General features: G+C 45.8%; 1 long non-coding RNA gene across 1 annotated transcript in view; it reads right to left on the reverse strand.

Annotated features, from left to right (window-relative positions):
* Window positions 1–4783: 4783 nt before the first annotated feature.
* Window positions 4784–26795, reverse strand: part of LOC134911449 (uncharacterized) — a 107235-nt gene continuing 85223 nt past the window's right edge. The window contains exon 3 of the long non-coding RNA XR_010176583.1: window positions 4784–5568. This is a non-coding gene — a long non-coding RNA (uncharacterized LOC134911449). The remainder of the gene's footprint in view (window positions 5569–26795) is intronic.

A 26795-nucleotide genomic window follows, 5' to 3' on the forward strand; every position in this document is an offset into this window, starting at 1 on the left:
AGTAAGAGTAAGAAATGACCCAGATGAAAAGCCACAGTAGAATACTGTTGAACCTCACACCAAAAAACATACTTTTTTCATATGCGATGGCAATGTTTTGATGTGACCAACTTCCTGGCTTGGACCATAGACAAGATAAACTTGCCGGGAAAACCTTTCCCGGCTAAAATCTCCCTTTCAACTTCCATGTTGTCAACCGTAGCCACGGTAAGTCTGGATAGATGAATGGTTCTTGCAGAAGAAGACCTTCTTGAAGTGGCAGAGGCCAGGGATCTTCCAGGGACATGTCTAGGAGGTCCACATACCAGGTACTACGAGGCCAATCCGGGACAATAAGAATCACCTGAACATTTTCCCTTTTTAGCCTTTTCAGAACTCAGGGAATGAGAGGAATTGGAGGGAACCAGTAGACCAACCAGTAAATCCACGGCATCATTAGAGCGTCCACCACTGCGACACGAAGATCTCTTGTCCTGGAACAATAAAGCAGCAACTTCTTGTTGAGCAGAGACGCCATCATGCCGATTTGCGGGCAGCGCGACCGATGAATCAACAGCTGAAACACCTGCGGGTGAAGACCCCATTCCCCCAGGTGCAGATCGTGTCTGCTGAGGAAATCTGCTTCCCAATTGTCCACTCCCGGAATGAATATGGCCGACATGGAGTATCTTGGACACCTCTTGCATTGCGGCACTGCTTTTTGTTCCTCCCTGTCAGTTTATGAATGCCACAGCCGTGGCGTTGTCCAGACCTGTATGGCCTGATGTTGAAGCAGAGAAGAGGCCTGTAGAAGGGCATTGTAAATCACCCTGAGTTCCAGAATATTTATTGGAAGGAAAGCCTCTTGAGGTGACCACCGTCCTTGGAACTGGACCCCCTAGGTCACTGCACCCCAACCGCGGAGGCTCACATCCGTAGTCAACAGAATCCAAGCTTGAACTCCGAAGTGTTGACCCTCCACTAGGTAAGAGATCTGCAACCACAACAACAGGTAAAGCCTTGCTTTTAGTGAAAGGAGTATCCTCTGGTGCATGTGCAGTTGTGATCCAGACTACTTGTCTAGTAGATTCAGCTGGAATGGACTGGCATGGAATCTTCCATATTAAATTGCCTCGTATGAGGCTACCATCTTTCCCAGGAGGCGTATGTAAAGATGCACCGAGATCTTGGTCGGTTTCAGAACGGAGCGAACCATTGACTGAATTGTTTGTGCCTTGTCCGTAGGAAAGAACACCTTCTGAGAAACCATGTCCAGTATCATCCCCAGGAACTGAAGCCTCCGCAAAGGTTCCAGTTGGGATTTCGGTAGAATGAGAATCCACCCCTGATTCCTGAGCAGCCGTGTAGTCAGGTCGATGCTTTCCAACAAACGTGGTCTGGACACTGCCTTTATGAGGAGATTGTCCAAGTATGGAACAGTGGGGGTAATTCTGAGTTGATAGCAGCAGGAACTTTGTTAGCAGTTGGGAATAACCATGTGCACTGCAGGGGAGGCAGATATAATGTGCAGAGAGAGTTAGATTTGGGTGTGGTGTGATCAATCTGCAATCTAAATTGCAGTGTAAAAATAAAGCAGCCAGTATTTACCCTGCACAGAAACAATATAACCCACCCAAATCTAACTCTCTCTGCAAATGTTATATCTGTCCCCCCTGCAGTACACATGGTTTTGCCCAATTGCTAACAAACTTGCTGCTGCGATCAACTCAGAATTACCCCCAATGTTCACTCCAGTGGCGTAAGTTTGTCACAGTTGCCCGGAGGCAAGTTCATACCAGTTGCCCCCCACCCCCCTTATATTTAGATAACTATATGTATGTATGTGTGCATATATGTATGTATGTGTGTGTGCGTGTGTGCGTGTGTGTGTGTGTGTGTGTGTATGGAGTGTCCTGAATTTTTTTTAATATACTGTATATATACATTTCATTGTCTTTTATTTTAAATCACACATTTCTTATCAGTCATACCCAGGATTAGAACCCACTGACAGCAGACATTTTACTGATGGAGCTATTTGCTCCAGTACAGGAAGCATGAGAATTGTAACTATATGAAGTTATGTGTAATTGTCAGAGAAGTAACTTTATATAGCTAAAAGATAGCGGCAGCCATCAATTAACTTACTTCAATGGAGTCACAGAATGGGGGCGGGGGGGAGAGCCCCTCTTCAGAGCAGGAGCCCTGTGGCAGATGACTCCGTTGCCTCCCAGAGTTCTGCCTCTGGTTCACTCCCATCAGATGGAGCTGGAGCATCATCTCCGCCATCACCTTCATGAACACCCTTGGTGCCGTGTAGAGATCAAAGGGTATTATTTATTTATTATTTATTATTACCAGTTATTTATATAGCGCACACATATTACGCAGCGCTTTACAGAGAATATTTGGCCATTCACATCAGTCCCTGCCACAGTGGAGCTTACAATCTATATTCCCTATCACATGTACACACACACATTTACGCTAGGGTTAATTTTGTTGGGAGACAATTAACCTACCAGCGTATTTTTGGTGGGATTGTGGGAGGAAACCGGAGTACCCGGAGGAAACCCACGCAAGTACGGGGAGAATATACAAACTCCACACAGTTAGAGCGATGGTGGGAATCAAACCCATGACCTTAGTGCTGTGAGGCAGTAATGCTAACCATTACACCATCCGTACTGCCCCGGGTAGGGCCCGGAACTGGAAGTGATCTTCCTTTAGTGCAAACCTGAGGTAAGCCTGATGAGGTGGCCATATTGGGATGTGAAGGTACGCATCCTTGATATCTAGATATACCAGGAACTCCCCTTCTTCCAGGCCAGCAACCACCACTCTCAGAGACTCCATCTTGAATTTGAACACCATTAGTACGGATTCAGAGATTTGAGGTTCAAAATCTTCTGATCCGAACCATCCGGTTTCAGTACCACGAACAGGCTGGAACAAAAGCCTTTGTTTTGGAGTGGAGGTGGAACTGGAACAATGACCTTCATGTGCTGCAGGCTTTGAATAGCTTCATACAAGAACCTGTGAGGTGGGAGTGCTTGAAACTCCAACCGGTAGCCTTGGGAGATTAGGTCTCTCACCCAAGGGTCCCGGCAGACGTGACAGAAACATTTTAGGCGCGCCCCCACCGGTAAGTCTTCCTGAAGCTGTGGCCAACTGTCAGAGGGATTGGAAGGGACAGAGCCTGAGCTCTGCTCCAGGGAACCAGCGGCCGCTGGTCTACGTGGTTTACCTTGGTTTCCTCTAGTGGCATTGGAGGCACCTCTGGCCTTGACCTTAAACCTGGCCACTTGAAAGCACTGCAGAGAGGGGCCGGGGTAAGCACGTCTAGCTGGAAAAGCTGCCGACGGCAGATAAATGGACTTACCTGTCATCGCTTGTGAAATCCACTTGTTTAGTTCCTCAACATATAGAGCCTCCCCCATAAAGGGAAGATTCTCAACACCCTTTTTAGAATCAGCGTCCACTGACCACTGCTGCAGCCATAAGATCCTGCGTGCCAACACGGCCATAGCTATAGAGCGTGAATTTATCAGGCTTATCTCCTTGATTGCCTCACTCATGAAATTAGCAGAATCCTGAACATGCTGAAGAGCGTGATAAGCTCATCTGGAGTCATATAGGGAAATTTACTAAGCTCCCGATTTTGACCGAGATGGTGTTTTTTCTTCAAAGTGTCATCTCGGGAATTTACTAAACTCAAATCACGGCAGTGATGAGGGCATTCGTATTTTTATTACGGCTGTGTAGTAAAAATACGAATGAATACACCTTCGGTCAAACGCGGCTGTTTAGATCTAGAACTCGGTCATTTACTAAGCATTCGTATTTGAAATCTCAACCGTGAAAATGGATTTGCGGCCGCAAAAAATTACTAATCGTACAAAAAGCCTAAAAAAAAGTAGACCTGCTTTTGAGAAGCGTGTTTACATGTGTTGTCAATTCTACATTAGTCACACCTGACATTTTGGACCTTTAAAAGGGGCCCAAGCACATTTTTCACCACTCTCAATCTGAAATGGCTGCTACTGTGTGTAGTACTGCTGTCTTGTTTGCTGGGGGATACCTGACACTGCTCCATGAGGCTACAATAAACCCTGGCCAGGAAAATCAACAGGGTAAGCAGGTTGTATATGTTCCGCATAGGCTGGCCATGGCTTGTTTTTTTGGGGGGACTTTAAACGATAACAAAATTGCTGATGACCATGTTATACAGATGCTCAGACTAAATGTAATTAATTTTTTCCCTCTGTATGACCTTGTCAAACTGACCCTAGACCCTGAGACAGTACGCTCTCGCTCTGTCTCAGGCCTGCCCAAACTCCTGCCTGTGTTGCACTTTATGGCTACCGGCAGCTTCCAGCCTGTGACTGGCAATGTAATTAGTATCTCACAGGCCACCTTTTAAAAATATTTAATTCAGGTGAGTTAAAACATACATACACGTCTATGTCTAAGTGGAGCTTCTGTAATGTAATAGAAAACAGTATTGTATTGATTACAGGTCATGACACTCACCTTTAATTTTTGAAGGGCCACTTAGGTTTTGGATGTCTTGGATGGCTACATAGATGCCTCTCTCTGCTTCCCTACCCAGGAGTCGCAGTGTTATGCAGTCAGGGTAGCTTTATCTAATCTTGCGGCCATGGACAATGTGCTGGGTGACATAGTTTACACACATGTTGAGTTGAGTACACCTAGGGGCAGGCAATATATTTCTAGCAATCCACATCTGGCCCAAGACACTAATGTGCATGTGGTTTGTGGAGATAATTAAACAATACACATATTGCGTGTTCACAATTTATCAATTTTAACACACAACTTTTTGCGACCAATCTAAAAGAAAAAACACTGTAATGGTCAATATATTCTGACCGAACATTATTAATATTTTTTTCTTTGTGTGCTGGGTGCCGAGGATTGTGCTGGCTCGTTGGTGCGGGTTCAACTTGAGCGTCGGACTGGGGAATGAACTGGGGTGTGGCTTGGTGTCGTTGTCCCAGAACTAGATGTGGCATGGTGTGATGCCAACACACTAAGGCTTTGGCTTAGATTGTTCAAGCTTGCTATGAGCTGAGTGTTAGCGGCAGTGTTGTTAGCTATCATGCGTGAGAGGTTGTCGTTGATCATTTGATTGTGTTGTATGATCTGTATAAGTGATTGTTGCTGCTGCTGCTGATCATCCAAGATGCTATGGAGGTTTGACTGCATTTGGGTGTTGTCTGCCCTCATCTGTTCCATGGAGTTCGCAATTCGGCCCACCTGCACTATAAGTCTGCCTGAGTTGCGACTCAGTCTAGGCAAATGATGGGGCAGACTTGAAAGGTATTGGCTGTGGGTGTTGAGGCTTGCGCAGTATTGCGCCTGTTGTGACGACCAACGGCTCCAAAACTCAGGGCCCATTTGTGTGTCAACTTGTGTTGTGCTCAATTGGGGGCTGTGGGATGTTTGGGGTGGTTGGGGTATGTCCTGCGGCGTGGTTGTCTGAGTCGGATCGATGGGCTGCAGGTGGAGTGTGAAGGTTCTCCTGGTCACGTTCCTGCTGGGCATCCTCGGTGATGATGCCTGGGTCTGTATGGGGTTGAAGATAGCCACTATTTAGTAAATATGTAGCATTGGTCTTACTATAGCTTTACCTCAACGTGCATTACTTCTTAATATTAATGTTGTAATTGCTAAATAGATTGTGGCATAAACTTAACTATGTAGCTCACCTTTTTTTATAAATATGTGGCTTCTAACGTTCACTACTCATTTGTTTTTTTTTTGGGGGGTATAGTAGGATTCTGAGCCATAATTAATGTTTAAACACGAAGAACTCTAACAAATACAGAGTACTACATTTACATATTGGGTATGAAGCTTCCTTTGGAACAACACACACAATACAATAAATGTGTTAGCCAATACACTCATACATTGTTCAAGGCAGTCAGTGGTTTGCCAAACACTAAAAAAAAATATAGTGGCCTAAAATGTACACATTAACAATGGATGAAAAAGTATTAAGGTGCCCTATGTTTAGAAGTGGTGTTGTTGGCCATGCAAAACAATTGGATGAGACTTAACATTTCTGTTTTTTTTTACTTCAAACATTTTGTGTCAAAAAAGTGTTGATATGGCCAATATCCCATCTGACAATTATCCATCTAAAAATACCTTAACACCATCTGCTTGTTGTTGTTGATTATTGCAAGGATGACTGGTCATTAGTGTATTATAATTTTCGATGTACTAACAGTGGGGCAGATGTATAAACCTGGAGAAGGCATAAGGAAGTGAAAAACCAGTGATATGTGCAAGGTGAGAAAGGCACAAGGCAAACAGATCCATATATCGTAAAATCGCTTACGGCACGTGTCCTCGGTCCACCTCACCACACCCTCACTATTCACAGCCGCAATGACCTTCCCCCACAGAACACTCTTCCTGCGTGACGACACCTTTGCAGCATCATGGCCAAACAACTGCCGATGATGCCTCATCAGCTCCCGCACCAAAGCCATATTTTCAGCATAGCTAAATTTGACATTGCGGCCAGTCTTTGTAGTGGTGCGTGGCTGCGGAGCCACAACACTATCACTGGAGGCCGCAGCAGCAGCCACCCCCTCCTCCTCACTAACCTCCTCCACCTCACTAACCTCCTCCCTCTCACTCACCTCCTCCCTCTCACTCACCTCCTCCACCTCACTCACCTCCTCCCTCTCACTCACCTCCTCCACCTCACTCACCTCTGACTGGGACATAATCAGGACAAACAACAAATAACACTGAGAAAAAAAAACAATAAACACACTCCTCCACTACCACTACCACTACACACCACACACCACACACCAAACACACACACACACACTCACTCACTCACTCACTCACTCACTCACTCACTCAAACAATGACAATAGACGTTAAATAAAAAACAATGACAAAAAAATAAACAAACTTTTAAATAACTACACAACAAGTATGACAAGATTACTTACACACACAGTACAGCACTCAACAATCGCAAAAAAACTCCTCAAATCCTCCACAAACTCCAAACAACTCTCCAACTCCTAACACACCTTCCTCTCACCTCTCCACTAGCTAAACCCACGAGGTGCTGACGGTTTGGGGCGTTTTTATAGTAATGTGCACAGACACTCCTCCATCACGAATCAAACCAATCACGGACGAGTGACAAAAACGAAACTTAGGAAAAAAATGCGGCAGTGAACGGACAAACACTGCCGTAACCAAAATGTGACGCAGTCGTAAAAAAAACACATAACACGGCCGCAAAACCACTAAATCGGCCGCATTCTACCTTACAAAACTACGAATGACATCGACATCGGAAATCACGAAAAAGAAAAATACGACAGCTTAGTAAATTAGTCGTAAAAAATTCAAAAAGTTGCACAATTACACATTCGATGTAATTCGTGATGAATCTCACTCCAAATCGGTACAAATACGAATTTTAGTTAATATACCCCACAGTGTCAAAACCCTCAATCATATTACCCGTCCATTTAACAATGGCTCGTGAAATCCAACCACAAGCAATTGTGGGTCTTTGAGCAACTCCCACTGCTGTGAAAATGGATTTGAGCATACAGTACTTTCAATATTACGATCACCAGGGTCTTTTAAGGAGATAGCTTCCGGTACTGGCAGCATGATCTTACGTGACACCTACCTATCCTCAGGGGGAAAAGGAAATGATGTCAGTAACCCTTAGGTATCTGAATTTTCTTATCAGTATTAACCAAAGATTCCTTAAACAGCATGTTTAATTCTTTTGAGACTGGAAACGTAGCAGTAGACTTGGGGGTAATTCAGACCTGATCGCTCGCTTGCGTTTTTTTTGCAGTGCTGTGATCAGAGCTGTCTTAACAGCAGTGTAGGCCCCTGGGCACAGCAATGCACTGGGGCCCCTACCCATCCTCCAGCAGTAGGGGTGGGGGGTGCTGCCAGCGGCAACTTTGATGTCCCACGGGGGGGGTTAGGGTGCTTCTATCTTTCGCTCAGCATGTAGGACCTGGAGAAATAATTTCTGCTAATTGCTCCTTTACTGCACAGATGAGGCAGGAAGAAGAACACTAAACTGTAGAAGGGGGCCTGGTACATGACTTCCAGGGTAGTAGGGTATGTTTACTATGTAGGGGAGTAGTCGATAGTGGAGTGGGCTTAATATTCATAATTTTCTGGTGGGAGGGCAGCTTGCTTTACTGCAGATATCTCCAGTTCCTGGAAATAGATTTCTTAGCTTTAATGGGATAAAAAAAAACTAGAGTCCCACCTTTCAGGAGGTACTTGGGACTTGGGGATCAGAGTTCAGGGGCCAGAAACTATAAAACTGCATACCAGGCATGTGGAGCTGGAGCAGGGACCAGCTGCTGGAAGGCTAATATCTCTGGTTTTGGGCATAGTAGTGACAAGCTTCACCAAAAGGGGAGATTCCCAGCTTTTGGAGTATACCCTCAGAAAAACTCTAAGTCAGACAGAACCCGAGATATCTGGCTGGGAAGAGCAATTAACAGGCTTGGATGGGGACCACTGCTTTGAAGTCGGATATCTCCAGTTCCTCAGGGCTGATTTTCAAAAATCTGGTACCCCTGGAAAGAGGGTCCCTCAGCTACTAGTATTGGGCGCTTTTACTCCTGGGGCCCTTGGGCAAGAGCCCATTGAGCCCATATGAAAAGACGGCCCTGGCTGCGATCAGGTCCGAACTGCGAATTCGTATGCACCGCAATGTGCTGGCGCGTCGCACAGGTACAAAGTGGTTCGTTGCTCTGTGATGGGTTTGTGCAAAGAATCCATTTGCATGGGCGATTGCAAGGTGATTGACAGGAAGAAGGCATTTGTGAGTGTCAACTGACCATTTTCTGGGAGTGGTTGGAAAAATGCAGGTGTCCCCAAGCAGGGCGGGTGTCTGACGTCAATTATGTTCCCGGACAGGCTGATGTGATTGCAGAGGCTGAGTAAGTCCTGGGCTACTCAGAAACTGTACAAAATCTTTTTGTACCACTCGGCTGCACATGCGATCGCACACTTGCACAGCTAAAATACACTCCCTGGTGGGCGGGAACTATGTGAACGCAGCACTGCAAAAAACAGCTAGCGAGTGATCAGGTCTGAATTACCCCCTTAGTTTTTATGTTAAAAAATGACTCTTCTACTATTTCCATCTTTTTATCAGGGATATTCAGTACCTCCCGAATAGAGTATATAAGAGCTTCGACTCCCTGAGACAGGGTACCATCGCCTTTATCAGCTTCCTGGAGAACATGGGGCAATGTGCATTTTTGTGAAATAAGCAGAGGAGGCTGAGAAGCTGGCCTCAGTTCAGAATTCTGTAACATAAAATCATCCATAGATTTTTTTAAATCCTGCCTCTCCTGCATGGCAGTAGCCAGTTCAGATGATATGTCTGTAATCATCCCTTTAATTGAGTCCAGCCATGCTGGCTCCTGAGTGCTGCTTCCTTGTGAAGGGGGCCTGCACTGTGCACACAACAGAGATCCCCCCCGGATGAGGGGAAAACTTTGTGCTGCAGGACTGACATATTACTTTTTTGCCTGACATACTGTACAGCAGAACACACACACACAGGAACAGGTGAAAACACAGTAACCCAGGGAGCCCATTAGGGTGAGACAGAGGGGGTGATTCCGACTTGATCGTAGCTGTGCTAAATTTAACACAGCTACGATCAGGAACAGAGACATGTGGGGGGATGCCCAACACAGGGCTAGCCCGCCCCGCATGTCAGTCCCTGCCCCGTCACTGAAGTACAAAAGCATTGCACAGCGGCAATGCTTTTGCCCTTCAGGAGTAGCTCCTGGCCAGCGCAGCTTTTGTATGCTGGCTGGGAGCTACTCGTCGCTGCCCGGCTCACAGCGGCTGCATGTAACGTCACACAACCTCTGCGGCCCGCCCCCTGCACGGTCCAGCCACGCCTGCATTAACCAGACCATGCCCACAAAATGCCGACCAAACGCCGCCATGCCGCTCCCTCCCTGTCTATCAGGCAGAGGCAATCGCTAGGCAATCACAGCTGTCGGCTGTCAGCCATGTGCCGGTGCACTGTGGTGCCTGTGCATGCGCAGTTCTGACCTGATCGCTGCACTGCGAAGAACTGCAGCGAGCGTTCAGGTTAGAATGACCCCCAGATAAGGAGAAACCAGCACACCTTGCTCTACAGCTAAAGCAGTGCTTTGCCGGGCAGAGACTAGGAACCTTATATGAGGTACCTAGAATATTACATATACATATAGTATATCACTCCACCCCACTGGTACCAAACACGGTGCTTTTGAGAGTCCGTGGAGGAGCAGCGCTTCTCTGCATGCAGCCTGTCTATGAAGCAACAGGAAATGGCGCCTGAGCCTCTGGTCCCGCTCTCCGCTCACCGGGAATCCCTGCCCCCTTGATGGCGCACAGTGTTCCTGCAATATTTATACTGGCAGGGTCTCATTATACACAGAAAATGGGGTTAAAACCCCTTTTCAGTGTCAGCACCAGCTTGTGACCTACAGTGGGACAACAGCAGCCTGTCTATGAGCTGTGTGTCCATCGCCCTAATGCCGACAGCGGAACTGGGGACCCGCTAACCGGGACCCCAATTCAGTACTCACCACTCACCACCAGTGCGTCTTCAGCTCAGCAATTAGGGGTGGTGGCATGCTGTGGGGGAGAGCACACACCGCTGTGGGCGAGCAACCAGTCCAGCCTGAAAACAACAAACTAAAATAAATTTGAAGAAAAACTAACTCTCTGGAGCTCCAGAGAATGCACCCGGCTCCTTTGGCACATGTTTAAAATCTGGTCTGCATAGAGGGAAGGAGCTAGCACAGGCTGATGAAATTTAGAGTTCCAGGCTCCAATGGACCCCATCTATACCCCATGATACTAGACATCCCAGTATCCCCTAGGATGTTAGACAAATCACAGAATGTGGGCCTGTTTTTGTTCCTACAGTATTTGGACGGCAAATACATGTGGCACTAAAACTCTAGCATGGCACATCTAGGAAACTAGAATGGCACTGCAGGGGCAGACAGGGTGGCAGTTTAATAAACTATACAAATGTTTGTCGTCACAGTCAGCAATGCTCCAAACAGCACATACAGATGTGTCCACTTACATCTTTGCTTTTTTACAAATTTGGCACAACATGCAAAACACGGCTAAGCTGTTTTTCACGAGTAGCGAGTGGATGAATTTAAAAAATTTTGTTTGCCATAATAGAATATGTATAAAGTAACAAATTAAAGAAGCAAATTAAGAAAAATCACAAGGCATGGCTAAATCTCTGAGTCTATGGCATGCAAAACTGTGCCATACATGGCGGGATATAGCAAAGATGTATGTATGTGAGCTCTTTGTGTAATGCAAAGAAAAGAGGTGCAGAGTGGAATTGTCCTTGGACCCTCCCCACCAACATTGTCACACAACACGAGTATGAGTAAGAAATAAAATATATCTTGGTGGTACAACCTTCAACCACTGCATCACACGGGTGGTCTTCAGTTTCCCGATGACCAGCATACCGGCGCCGGAATCCTGACCGCTGGCATACTGACAGATTTTCTCCCTCTTGGGGGTCCACATCCCACCTGGAGGGAGAATAGAAAGCATGGCACGCATAGCGCGCCACCGAGCCCGCAAGGGGCTCATTTGCACTCACCCAGCTGTCGATATGCTGGCGGTCTGGATTCCGGCGCCGGTATGCTGGCCGCCGGGAGCCTGACCGCCGGCATAACATACTACACCCCATCACACAATACATGTGTGCATCATAAATTGTGATCGAACAATGCGGTTGACCTTCATCAACAGTGTCGCACAATACGTGTATGAGTAGGAAATAATATACTGCGGTCTGACCTGCAGTGTCACAGTACTTATGAAAATAAAATAAAACTTGTACAGCACAAACAAACAAAATATATATTTTAATAATTATATATTTAGGCTTTTTGTTTTTAGCTTTTATTATTTTAATTGTACACTGGGACGGAACCCCTGGATGGAAGCACAGATCACCCTTTTCAGATAAGGAAGACAGAGCACCCCATCTGGATTGATACAGTAGAGCACCCCTTTCAGATACAGCAGACAGAGCACCCCTTTTCAGATAGAGAAGACAGAATACCTCTTTCAGATACGGCAGTCAGAGCACCGCCCCATGCCAGACTACACCATGATGAGTCGGACACGTATGTCCAGTAAACTCTCAACAGCCAGAGTGAAGATGGCGCCAATCACCAGGGACCTGTATAGAATCCGACAGCGAGATGATGACGTTTTGCCCCGTTTTGGGAGTAAGACGGGAAGTTCCATGCCAGACTCGGATTGCAAAGCTGGGGTGGGTCCAGTTCTCGGAGAACTGAACCCGCTTATCTCTATTATAAAGTGATAGTATTTGGAATAGTAGGACTATTGTATTGTACCAACCTGTGGGCAGGAGTCCTGTCTCTGTTACAACCAGTTTGTAAATCATCTGAAGGTGGAGGCAAGCTTGGTTTGAGATCACATAGGTAGCCTATCATAATGCCGGTGGGTTCCAGGGTATGGAGCTGCCAGATCCTGAATTATATAGCCATGTCCCTGCTAATGTTGACTGAGTAGTAATCATCACCACTATAATTGTGCCTCCATAAAAATCCTTGCATAGGCTTCGCTCAGGTTCATGGGGAGTGTTAAGAGGGGCTGATTCAGATCTGATCGTAGATGTACGATCAGTTTCTCTGACAGTCCCCCCAACTCCCAGCACAGAGCTAGGCTAGTCTGCCCCGCATGTCAAACCCCCCCCCCCCCCTCCACAATGGTGCAAAAACTTTGCTACCCGCCGCGTCTCAGGTCACAGCGGCTGCGTGTGATGTCACGCAGCTGCCGTGGCCCGCCCCCGCAATAGTCCGGACACACCTGCATTGTCTGGACCACGCCCCACCAACGGCATTCTAACGCCATTGGCATGCACCCTCTCGCCCATGTCAATCAGGCAGAGGCGATCACAGCCCTGAGATGCTGTTAGCATCTCACTGGGCCTCCAGGAGTGCACACGCGTAGTGCACCCGTGACTCCACAAAGGGCTTCAGACTGCAATCGCTGCAGTGATCCATTCTGAATTACCCCCAGAGTCAGGAAACAGACCAGATTGGGAATAGCCAAAAGACTGAACACAGGAACAAATCTGAGGTTACATATAGTTCAGATTAATGTCATTTTCTTTTAATTAAATTATATTTTCCTTAACTCATGAATTTTACCTGGACTCATACTCTCTTTCCATTGACATTCTAGCTTTAAATAGCTTGTGCAGTTTTCCTGAGTCAGCACATAATTCCTAACCCTAACCAATCCCACAGACTAGCCCTAAGCATCCCCTCCCCCTAGTATCCAAACTAACTGCCACCACCCCCCCCCCACCCCATCTTATCCCTAACCCTCCCCCTAGTGCCTAACCCTAATTCCAGTACTTACTGTCAGGATGCTATGAGATTCTATTGAGATGCTGCTCTCGGCATCCTGACAGTCTACAGTTTTTGGTGACTTCTGGGATATTGATTACATCCCAAACAATGTACTTATGGATTTTATACCATCTAAATAATTCAAAAATTGGCTAAATGATTTTTTTTCCCATTCAAAATTCCTCTGGAATCTAAACATGACATTAAACCTTGAGGTTTAATTACTTTTCCAGCATAAGATTTAGTAAATGGGGAACTAAAAGAGGAATGGGAGATCATACTACTTAAATGCTTTAAAGATCTCCTAAAGATACTTATTAAACAGGATACCTAGAAGAACAAACTAAGGAGATCACATGACTAGGAGTAAAACTCACATCTAGAAAAACATAAAAATAATGTAAAACAGAAATAGACAGCTTGAAAAAAAAAACATAGTTAAAACAAAGAAATGCTAATTTTCTCAAGACAAAATGGATTATGCAACAAGTCTTGTATACAAAAGGAATTATAACATCCAAAAAGAGACAGACCACACAATCACTTAACAACATTACTGCAGAATTGGACTTTCAGCTTCTATAATTCTTTTTTGGGAGAGTTCCAGATCCTTTGCAAAACATTATAGTTCAAACCCGACAAAATTCAAGGAGGGAAGAAACAAGTAAGGGCAAACACAACATAAATTTGGAAGTACTCCCACAGAGACAAAAGAGAAGTTTAAAAAGATGAATAGTATAAAATTAAGCCTCAGAGCCATAAACCTGAACTCTTAATAAAAACCATATTGAATAACTTGGTAAAGGACTTTCATTTTCAGAAGCATTTAGAGTCTATTGTGAAAACATTACATTACATCAACAATAAATACAAGTACATTGTCAAACAATCAAATGGTAACAGAAAAGATAAGAACTTGGTAATAAAAAACAAAACAAATCAAGTCATATAATAAGACAGCATATATAACAAATATAACAATGGCCCTCATTCCGAGTTGATCGGTCGCAAGGCGAATTTAGCAGAGTTACACACGCTAAGCCGCCGCCTACTGGGAGTGAATCTTAGCTTCTTAAAATTGCGACCGATGTATTCGCAATATTGCGATTACTAACTACTTAGCAGTTTCAGAGTAGCTCCAGACTTACTCTGCCTGTGCGATCAGTTCAGTGCTTGTCGTTCCTGGTTGACGTCACAAACACACCCAGCGTTCGCCCAGGCACTCCCACCGTTTCTCCGGCCACTCCTGCGTTTTTTCCGGAAACGGTAGCGTTTTCAGCCACACGCCCCTGAAACGCCGTGTTTCCGCCCAGTAACACCCATTTCCTGTCAATCACATTACGATCGCCGGAGCGAGGAACAATCCGTGAGTAAAAATACTTTCTTCATAGTAAAGTTACTTGGCGCAGTCGCAGTGCGAACATTGCGCATGCGTACTAGGCGGATTTTCACTGCGATGCGATGAAAAATACCGAGCGAACAACTCGGAATGAGGGCCAATGTGCAAAGAGAACAATGGGAATCATCAGAAAAAAACTGCATCCTAGTAGTATGATCATTAGAAGTCATGTAAGAACCGAACCCTACCGGACTTCACGCTCTGAGCCGGTTCCGAGTCAGGATCGGGTTTTCCCGCCTGACTCGGAAACCCGAACAAGGCAAAACGTCATCATCATCCCGCTGTCGGATTCTCGCGGGATTTGGATTCCATATAAGGAGCCGCATGTCGCGGCCATTTTCACTCCAGTCTCGGAGAGTGTAGTGAGAGGACGTGTCTCCATCCTCAGTGTCTGTGGGGGGGCAGGAAAGGCGAGTCTTGTGCTGTGTTGTGCTGCTCAGTCCAGTCCAGTGTAGTCAGTGACTTCTGCTGCATCAGTCCAGCCAGTCACAGTTTTGGTGTCCTCTGCTGCTATATGGCCCCAGTGCTGCTGGCTGCTGTATAAGTCCCTTGCATTTTTGCTGTGTTGTCTTGCATCAGACCAGGGATAGTGTCTTGTGCAGCATCAATCCAGTGACCAGTCACAGTGGTGGTGTCCTCTGCTGTCATAATCCAGTGTAGCTGTATAAGTCCCTTTCAGTGGTGCTGTGTTGTCCTGCATTAGACCAGGGGAAGTGTCTTGTGCAGCATCAGTCCAGTGACCAGTCACAGTGGTGGTGTCCTCTGCTGCCATATATCCAGTGTTACTGCCGTATAATTCCCATGATACTGCCGTATAATTCCTGCGATATTGCTGTATAATTCCCGTGACATTGCCGTATAATTCTCGGAATACTGGCGTATAACTCCAATGACATTGCCTTATAATTCTCGGAATACTGGCATAAAATTACTATGATATTGACGTATCATTCTCAGAATACTGGCGTATAATTCCTGTGAGACTGCCATATAATTCCCATGATACTAGCGTATAATTCCTGTGACATTGCCGTATAATTCCTGTGACATTGCCATATAATTCCTGTGATATTGCCATATAATTCTCTGAATACTGGCGTATAATTCCTGTGACATTGCTTTATAATTCTCGGAATACTGGCGTATAATTCCTGTGACATTGCCGTATAATTCTCGGAATACTGGCGTATAACTCCAATGACATTGCCTTATAATTCTCGGAATACTGGCATAAAATTACTATGATATTGACGTATCATTCTCAGAATACTGGCGTATAATTCCTGTGAGACTGCCATATAATTCCCATGATACTAGCGTATAATTCCTGTGACATTGCCGTATAATTCCTGTGACATTGCCATATAATTCCTGTGATATTGCCATATAATTCTCTGAATACTGGCGTATAATTCCTGTGACATTGCTTTATAATTCTCGGAATACTGGCGTATAATTCCTGTGACATTGCCGTATAATTCTCGGAATACTGGTGTATAATTCCTGTGATACTGCAATATAATTCCCATGATACTGGCGTATAATTCCTGTGACATTGGCGTATAATTCCTGTGATATTGCTGTATAATTCTCGGAACACTGCCATATAATTCCAGTTATCCTGCCATATAATTCCATATAAATCCATATAATTCCATTTTATACAGTCCAGTGGTGCTGCCATATAAATTCAATGGTGCTGTCCTGTGCTGTATATTATTTACTCCAAAGAAAGGGGTTACTAATAATGAATCCAAATAATTTTTACAGGGTTTGCCCTGTGAGGTGCAGGGGTACGCTCTCTTGTGCCGCATATTGGGGGTCATTCTGAGTTGATTGCTAGCTGAAAATGTTCGCTGCGCAGCGATGAATGAAAAAAAACGGCATTTCTGCGCATGTGTATGCGGTGCAATGAGCACGCGTGACGTACTTTCACAATGGCCGATGCAGTTTTACACGAAGCTTTTCAGTCACACTGCTGGCCGCAGAGTGATTGACATGAAGTGGGCATTTCTGGGTGTCAACTGACCGTTTTCAGGGAGTGTTCGAAAAAACGCAGGCGTGCCAAGAAAAATGCAGGCATGGTTGGGAGAATGCAGGGCATGTTTGTGACGTCAAATCCGGAACTGAATAGTCTGAAGTCATCGAAAGCTAGGAGTAGGTCTTGAGCTACTCTGAAACTGCATAATTTTTTTTGTAGTCGCTCTGCTCTTCATTCGCACTTCTGCTAAGCTAAAATACACTCCCAGAGGGAGGCAGCTTAGCGTTTGCATGACTGCTAAAAACTGCTAGCGAGCGATCAACTCAGAATAACCCCCATTGTGTTATATAACTCCAGAAAAATAATGGAGAACAAACATTTGGAGGATAAAATAGGGAAAGATCGAGAACCATTTCCTCCTAGTGATGAAGCTGCTGCCACTAGCCATGACATAGATAATGAAATGCCATCAACGTCATCTGCCAAGGCCGATGCCCATTGTGATAGTAGACGGCATGTCAAATCCAAAAAGCCAAAGTTCAGTAAAAAGACTAAAAAAAAAGAAATTTAAATGGTCTGAGGAGAAACGTAAACTTGCCAATATGCCATTTACGACACGGAGTGGCAAGGAATCGCTGAGGCCCTGGCCTATGTTCATGACTAGTGGTTCAGCTTCACATGACGATGGAAGCCCTCATCCTCCCGCTAGTAAAATTAAAAGAGTTACTCTAGAAAGAGCGCAGAAAAGAACTGCGCGTTCTGAGAAGTATCACAAATCCCCAAGGAGAGTCCATGTGTGTCGGTGGTTGCGATGCCTGACCTTCCCAACACTGGACGGGAAGAGGTGGCTCCTTCCACCATTTGCATACCCCCTGCAACTGCTGGTAGGAGCACCCGCAGTCCAGTTCCTGATATTGAAATTGAAGATGTCACTGTTGAAGTACACCAGGATGAGGATATGGGTGTTGCTGGCGCTAAGGTGGTAGTTGATGATGAGGATTCTGATGGTGATGTGGTTTGTTTAAATCATGTACCGTGGGAGACACCTGTTGTCTGTGGGATGAAGAAGTCCATTGTGATGCCTGGGCAAACTACCAAAATAGCCACCTCTTCGATGTGGAATTATTTTTCCACAAATCCAGACAACAGGTGTCAAGCCATCTGTTGCAACTGTCAATCTGTAATAAGTAGGGGTAAGGATGTTAACCACCTAGGAACATCCTCCCTTATATGTCACCTGCTGCGCATTCATCAGAAGTCAGTGTCAAGTTTTGAAACTTTGGGTAAGAGCGTAAGCAGTCCACTGACACCAAAATCCCTTCTTCCTCCTGTACCCAAGCTCCTGCAAGCCACACCACCAACTTCCTCCTCAGTCAGGAACATTGGTAGTACTGCAGGCCATGTCACTGTCAAGACAGAGGAGTCCTCGCCTAACTGGGATTCCTCCAGAGGATCCTTTAATGGTACACCTGCTGTTGCTACCGCTGCTGTTGTTGCTGCTGGGAGTCGATCGTCATCCCAGAGGGGAAGTTGAAAGACCACTTGTGCTACTTCCAGTAAGCAACTATCTGTCCAACAGTCCTTTGTAAGGAAGATGAAATATTACAGCAGTCATCCTGTTGCAAAGCGGATAACTGAGGCCTTGACACTTATGTTGGTGTTAGACGTGCGTCCAGTATCCGCCATTAGTTCAGTGGGACTTAGAGAATTGATAAAGATAGTGTGTCCCCGGTATCAAATCCCATCTAGGTTCCACTTCTCTAGGCAGGCGATACAGAGAATGTACAAAGACGTCAGAAAAAGAGTCACCAGTGTCCTACAAAATGCGGTTTTATCCAGTGTCCACTTAAACATGAACATGTGGACAAGTGGAACAGGGCAGACTAAGGACTATATGACTGTAACAGCCCACTGGGTAGATGTATTGCCTCCCACAGCAACAACAGCAGCGGCAACAGTAGCAGCATCTCGCAAACGCCAACTCATTCCTAGGCAGACTACACTATGTATCACAGATTTCGGGAAGAGGCACACAGCTGACAACCTCTTACAGAAACTGAGGAACATCATCGCAGAATGGATTACCCAAATTGGACTCTCCTGGGGATTTGTGATATCAGACAACACCACCAATATTGTACGTGCATTACATCTGGGCAAATTCCAGCACATCCCATGTTTTGTGCATACAATTAATTTGGTGGGGCAGAATTTTTTGAAAAATGACAGGGGATGCTGTTGGTGGCCCGAAAAATTGCGGGCCACTTTTGACATTCTGCCACCACGTGCCAAAGACTGGAGTGACAGCAAACACTCCTGAACCTGCCCTGACATCAACTGAAGCAAGAGGTGGTAACGAGGTGGAATTCAACACTCTATATGCTTCAGGGGATGAGGAGCAGCAAAAGGCCATTCAAGCCTATACATCCATCACGATATAGGCAAAGGAGGGGTAATGCACCTGACTCAAGCGCAGTGGAGAATGATTTCTGTCTTGTGCAAGGTTCTCCAACCCTTCCAACTTGCCACACGTGAAGTCAGTTCAGACATTGTCAGCTTGAGTCAGGTCATTCCCCTCATCAGGCTATTGCAGAAGCAGCTGGATAAATTGAAGGAGGAGCTAAGACGGAGCGATTCTGCAAAGTATGTGGGACTTGTGGATGGAGCCCTTCATTCGCTTAACCAGGATTCAAGGGTGGTCAATCTGTTGAAATCAGAGCACTACATTTTGGCCACCGTGCTCGATCCTCGGTTTAAAGCCTACATTGTATCTCTCTTTCCAGCAGACACAGGTCTGCAGAGGTGCAAAGACCTGCTGGTGAGTAAATTGTCAACTCAAGCGGAACGTGACCCGTCAACAGCTCCTCCTTCAATTTCTCCCGCCACTGGGGCTGCAAGGAAAAGGATAAGATTTCCTAGCCCACCCACTGGTGGTGATGCAGGGCAGTCAGGACCGATTGCTGTCATCTGGTCCGGACAGAAGGACCTGCCAACGATTACTGATATATCTACTGTCACTGCATATGATTCTGTCACAATTGAAAGAATGGTGGAGGATTATATGAGTGACCGTATCCAAGTAGGCATGTCAGACAGTCCGTACGTATACTGGCAGGAAAAAGAGGCAATTTGGAGGCCCTTGCACAAACTGGCTTTATTCTACCTAAGTTGCCCTCCCTCCAGTGTGTACTCCGAAAGAGTGTTTAGTGCAGCCTGTAACATTGTCAGCGATCGGTGTAGGAGGTTACTTCCACAAAATGATGAGAAGATGATGTTCATCAAAATGAATTATAAATTCCTCCGGGAAGACCTTTACCAGCAATTGCCTCCAGACAGTACAAATTAATACTCTGTGATGAGGAGGAGGATGTACACAGTGAAAAGGGTGAGGAGTCAGATGATGAGGATGAGGTCGACATCTTGCCTCTGTAGAGCCAGTTTGTGCAAGGTAGTTTGATTGCTTCTTTTTTTGGTGAGGGCCTAACAAACCAGTCATTTCAGCCACAGTCGTGTGGCAGACACTGTCGCTGAAATGGTTGGTTTGTTAAAGTGTGCAAGTCCTGTTTATACAACATAAGGGTGGGTGGGCGGGCCCAAGGACAATTCCATCTTGCACCTCTTTTTCTTCTAATCATCATGTGCTGTTTGGGGACTATTTTTTTTAAAGTGACAACCTGTCTGACATTTCCGTATATCTCCAGTGGTACTGCTATTTAATTTCAGTAATTTTGCCATTTCATTCCAGTGATTTGGACTTATAATTCCAGTGATTTGGACATATAATTCCAGTGGGAATTGTTTGTGTCGCTTGGCTTAGTCATATAGCTACCTCATTGCACCTCTTCGACATCTTTGCATGAGGTGCTGTTTGGGGCCTAGTTTTTGAAAAGTGCCATCCTGTCTGACACTGTCGTTTGAGTCCAGGGGTACTGCTGTATTAGTCCTGGGGTACTGCCGTATAAGTCCACCAATTGCAGAATTTTTAAAAAAAATGACAGGGTTGTGATAAAGATGCTGTCAGTGGACCAAACTATTGCGGCCCACTCTCAACATTCAGCCACTTCATGACACTACTAGATGGGCCAGTTGGTTGTGTCGCTTAGCTTAGTAATACAGCAACCTCGGTGCACCTTTTTTCTTTTTTGCATCATGTGCTGTTTGGGAACAAGTTTTTGAATGATGCCATCTTGTCTGCAACTGCAGTGCCACTCCTAGATGGGCCAGGTGTTTGTGCTGCACACTTTTGTCGCTTAGCTTAATCATACTGCCACCTCTGTGCAACTTTTAGACCTAAAAACAATATTGTGAGGTGTGAGGTGTTCAGAATAGACTGGAAATGAGTGGAAATGAATGTTATTGAGGTTAATAATACCGTAGGAGCAAAATTACCTCCAAATTCTGTGCTTTTAGCCGTTTTTATAAAAAATCATCCAGATCCAAAATCAGAACCAAAACACGAAAAGGGTGGTTTTGGCAAAACCAAGCCAAAACCAAAACACGAAAGTGGAATTAGAACCAAAATCAAAACACAAAACACGAAAAGTGCCAGCCGCACATCTTTAGTAAGAACACACCACATGATGTGCTGCAAGGATATAATAAATGGTACATAGAGAAATGCAGTCATGAACCAGGCCAGTGAGCAAAAGATGAAACAAAATATAAATAATATTAGGGGGATAGGGGATCTTTGTGAACACCTCCACAATTTCCTAAGACAAGAATCTTATACATCAAAAATCAAGCACCATGGGAGGAATTCAAATGTGTGAGAGATTTATTGAGGTAAAAAACCTTGCGGACCTCAAGCCCAATTTTGGATTAGTTATGTGCACACTCGATAGCCATTGTATCCAATTGAAAAAAATGGTCAAACCATGAGTAAAACAAAAATGTATACATATATATATACACTGCTCAAAAAAATAAAGGGAACACTAAAATAACACATCCTAGATCTGAATGAATGAAATATTCTTATTAAATACTTTGTTCTTTACATAGTTGAATGTTCTGACAACAAAATCACACAAAAATTATCAATGAAAATCAAATTTGTTAACCCATGGAGGTCTGGATTTGGAGTCACCCTCAAAATTAAAGTGGAAAAACACACTACAGGCTGATCCAACTTTGATGTAATGTCCTTAAAACAAGTCAAAATGAGGCTCAGTAGTGTGTGTGGCCTCCACGTGCCTGTATGACCTCCCTACAACCCACACAAGTGGCTCAGGTAGTGCAGCTCATCCAGGATGGCACATCAATGCGAGCTGTGGCAAGAAGGTTTGCTGTGTCTGTCAGCGTAGTGTCCAGAGCATGGAGGCGCTACCAGGAGACAGGCCAGTACATCAGGAGATGTGGAAGATGTGGAAGAGGCCGTAGGAGGGCAACAACCCAGCAGCAGGATCGCTACCTCCGCCTTTGTGAAAGGAGAAACAGAAGGAGCACTGCCAGAGCCCTGCAAAATGACCTCCAGCAAGCCACAAATGTGCATGTGTCTACTAAAACGATCAGAAACAGACTCCATGAGGGTGGTATGAGGGCCCGACGCCCACAGGTGGGGGTTGTGCTTACAGCCATTTGGCATTTGCCAGAGAACACCAAGATTGGCAAATTTGCCACTGGCGCCCTGTGCTCTTCACAGATGAAAGCAGGTTCTCACTGAGCACCTGTGACAGATGTGACAGAGTCTGGAGATGCCAAGGAGAACGTTCTGCTGCCTGCAACATCCTCCAGCATGACCGGTTTGGCAGTGGGTCAGTAATGGTGTGGGGTGGCATTACTTTGGGAGGCCGCACAGCCCTCCATGTGTTCGCCAGAGGTAGCATGACTGCCATTAGATACCGAGATGAGATCCTCAGCACTGCCAGAGCCCTGCAAAATGACCTCCAGCAAGCCACAAATGTGCATGTGTCTACTAAAACGATCAGAAACAGACTCCATGAGGGTGGTATGAGGGCCAAACGCCCACAGGTGGGGGTTGTGCTTACAGCCCAACACCGTGCAGGACGTTTGGCATTTGCCAGAGAACACCAAGATTGGCAAATTTGCCACTGGCGCCCTGTGCTCTTCACAGATGAAAGCAGGTTCTCACTGAGCACCTGTGACAGATGTGACAGAGGGGTAAATTTACTAAGATTCGTAATTTCCGAAAAAAGGTCAAAGTTCAATCACGAATGACATCGACAGTGTAAAACTGCAACTTTTTGAATTGATTACGATGGATTTACTAAGCTGTCGTATTCGGGTTTTTCTTTTCTTCCGATGTCGATGTCATTCGTTTTTTTTTACCTATTTTTACGGCAGTGATTAGCAAAACACTGCCGTTTTTTTTTACAATCAATCTCGGCCGGATCTGTGTGATCCGTGCTGGGGTTCTTATTTTTTTTTTTTTTAATTAAACAATGTAAAATCCCCAAAAAAAATGCGTGGGGTCCCCCCTCCTAAGCATAACCAGCCTCGGGCTCTTTGAGCCGATCCTGGTTGCAGAAATATGGGAAAAAAATGACAGGGGTTCCCCCATATTTAAGCAACCAGCATCGGGCTCTGCGCCTGGTCCTGGTCCCAAAAATACGGGGGACAAAAAGAGTAGGGGTCCCCCGTATTTTTAAAACCAGCACCGGGCTCCACTAGCTGGACAGATAATGCCACAGCCGGGGGTCACTTTTATATAGTGCCCTGCGGCCGTGGCATCAAAAATCCAACTAGTCACCCCTGGCCGGGGTACCCTGGGGGAGTGGGGACCCCTTCAATCAAGGGGTCCCCCCCCCCCAGCCACCCAAGGGCCAGGGGTGAAGCCCGAGGCTGTCCCCCCCCATCCAATGGGCTGCGGATGGGGAGGCTGATAGCCTTTGTTGTAAAAGAAAATATATTGTTTTTAGTAGCAGTACTACAAGGCCCAGCAAGCCTCCCCCGCATGCTGGTACTTGGAGAACCACAAGTACCAGCATGCGACGGAAAAACGGGCCCGCTGGTACCTGTAGTACTACTACTAAAAAAATACCCAAAAAAAGACAAGACACACACACCGTGAAAGTAAAGATTTATTACATACATCCACACAAACATACATACATACTTACCTTATGTTCACACGCAGGTCGGTCCTCTTCTCCAGTAGAATCCAAGGGGTACCTGTTGAAGAAATTATACTCACGAGATCCAGGGGTCCAGGCTCCTCGGGAAATCCATGGGTAATCCACGTACTTGCATAAAATAAGAAAACGGAAAGCCGAGCCACGAACTGAAAGGGGCCCCATGTTTTCACATGGGACTCCTTTCCACGAATGCCAGAAACCCACTCTGACTGATGTCTAAGTGGGTTTCTTCAGCCAATCAGGGAGTGCCACGTTGTAGCACTCTCCTGATCGGCTGTGTGCTCTTGTCCTCACTGACAGGCAGCACACGGCAGTGTTACAATGTAGCGCCTATGCGCTACATTGTAACCAATGATGGGAACTTTCTGCCCTGCGGTTGACCTAAAGTGACGTCACCGCTGAGCTGAAAGTTCCCATCATTGGTTACAATGTAGCGCATAGGCGCTACATTGTAACACTGCCGTGTGCTGCCTGTCAGTGAGGACAGGACCACACAGCTGATCAGGAGAGTGCTACAACGTGGCACTCCCTGATTGGCTGAAGAAACCCACTTAGCCAGAAGGCAAAGTGGGTTTCTTGCATTCGGGGAAAGGTGACCCATGTGCAAACATGGGTCCCCTTTCAGTTCGTGGTCGGGACACCGTTTTTTTTATTTTTGGCAAGTACGTGGTTTAACCCTGGATTTGCCGAGGAGCCTGGACCCCTGGATCTCGTGAGTATAATTTATTCAACAGGTACCCTTGGATTCTACTGGACAAGAGGACCGACCTGCGTGGGGCCATAGGTAAGTATGTATGTATGTGTGTATGTAAGTAATAAAATTATACTTTCACGGTGTGTGTGTCTTGTCTTTTTTTGGGTATTTTTTTAGTGGTAGTACTACAGGTACCAGCGGGCCCGTTTTTCCGCCGCATGCTGGTACTTGTGGTTCTCCAAGTACCAGCATGCGGGGGAGGCTTGCTGGGACTTGTAGTACTGCTACTAAAAACAATATCTTTTCTTTGACAACAAAGGCTATCAGCCCTCCCATCCGCAGCCCATTGGATGGGGGGGGACAGCCTCGGGCTTCACCCCTGGCCCTTGGGTGGCTGGGGGGGGGGGACCCCTTGATTGAAGGGGTCCCCACTCCCCCAGGGTACCCCGGCCAGGGGTGACTAGTTGGATTTTTGATGCCACGGCCGCAGGGCGCTGTATAAAAGTGACCCCCGGCTGTGGCATTATCTGTCCAGCTAGTGAAGCCCGGTGCTGGTTTTAAAAATACGGGGGACCCCTACTCTTTTTGTCCCCCGTATTTTTGGGACCAGGACCAGGCGCAGAGCCCGATGCTGGTTGCTTAAATATGGGGGAACCCCTGTCATTTTTTTTCCCATATTTCTGCAACCAGGATCGGCTCAAAGAGCCCGAGGCTGGTTATGCTTAGGAGGGGGGACCCCACGCAATTTTTTTAGCAAAAATAAGCACTTTCACACCCCTTCCCACTGATATACATGCACGGATCTCATGGATCCCTGCATGCATCTCAAATCACGGATAAAAAAAGCAGGTCTGTTTTTTTTTAGGACTTTTTTACGAGTTGTAATTTTTCACGGCAGTGTTTTGTGTTTTTTTGCTTTGCACTTCTTAGTAAATGACCGAGATTCATACTTAAACAGCCGCGTTTTGACCGATGGTGTATTCATTCGTAATTTTTTACCTGAACTAGCAAAAAATTACGAATGCCCTCATCACTGCCGTGATTAGTGCTTAGTAAATGACCGAGATTTACCGAGATGACACTTTGATGAAAAAACGGCATCTCGGTCAAAATCGGGAGCTTAGTAAATATACCCCAGAGTCTGGAGATGCCAAGGAGAACGTTCTGCTGCCTGCAACATCCTCCAGCATGACCGGTTTGGCAGTGGGTCAGTAATGGTGTGGGGTGGCATTACTTTGGGAGGCCGCACAGCCCTCCATGTGTTCGCCAGAGGTAGCCTGACTGCCATTAGATACCGAGATGAGATCCTCAGACCCCTTGTGAGACCATATGCTGGTGCTGTTGGCCCTGGGTTCCTCCTAATGCAAGACAATGCTAGACCTCATGTGGCTGGAGTGTGTCAGCAGTTCCTGCAAGACGAAGGCATTGATGCTACGGACTGGCCCGCCCGTTCCCCAGACCTGAATCCAATTGAGCACATCTGGGACATCATGTCTCGCTCCATCCACCAACACCACGTTGCACCACAGACTGTCCAGGAGTTGGCGGATGCTTTAGTCCAGGTCTGGGAGGAGATCCCTCAGGAGACCATCCGCCACCTCATCAGGAGCATGCCCAGGCATTGTAGGGAGGTCATACAGGCACATGGAGGCCACAGACAGTACTGAGCCTCATTTTGACTTGTTTTAAGGACATTACATCAAAGTTGGATCAGCCTGTAGTGTGTTTTTCCACTTTAATTTTGAGGGTGACTCCAAATCCAGACCTCCATGGGTTAATAAATTTGATTTCCATTGATAATTTTTGTGTGATTTTGTTGTCAGCACATTCAACTATGTAAAGAACAAAGTATTTAATAAGAATATTTAATTCATTCAGATCTAGGATGTGTTATTTTTGTGTTCCCTTTATTTTTTTGAGCAGTGTGTATATATATATATATATATATATATATATATATAGAGAGAGAGAGAGAGAGAGAGTGTATATATATATATATATATATATATATACTCACCTGTCTGGTGGTCTATGGTGGTCTCCCCTGCATCTGCAGAGACAGTTTGATTTGGGCGGGTTATATTGTTTCTGTGTAAGGTAAATACTGGCTGCTTTATTTTTACGCTGCAATTTAGATTTCAGTTTTAACACACCCCACCCA

The sequence above is a fragment of the Pseudophryne corroboree genome, chromosome 4 (genome assembly GCF_028390025.1).
Source record: "Pseudophryne corroboree isolate aPseCor3 chromosome 4, aPseCor3.hap2, whole genome shotgun sequence".
Lineage (NCBI taxonomy): Eukaryota > Metazoa > Chordata > Amphibia > Anura > Myobatrachidae > Pseudophryne > Pseudophryne corroboree.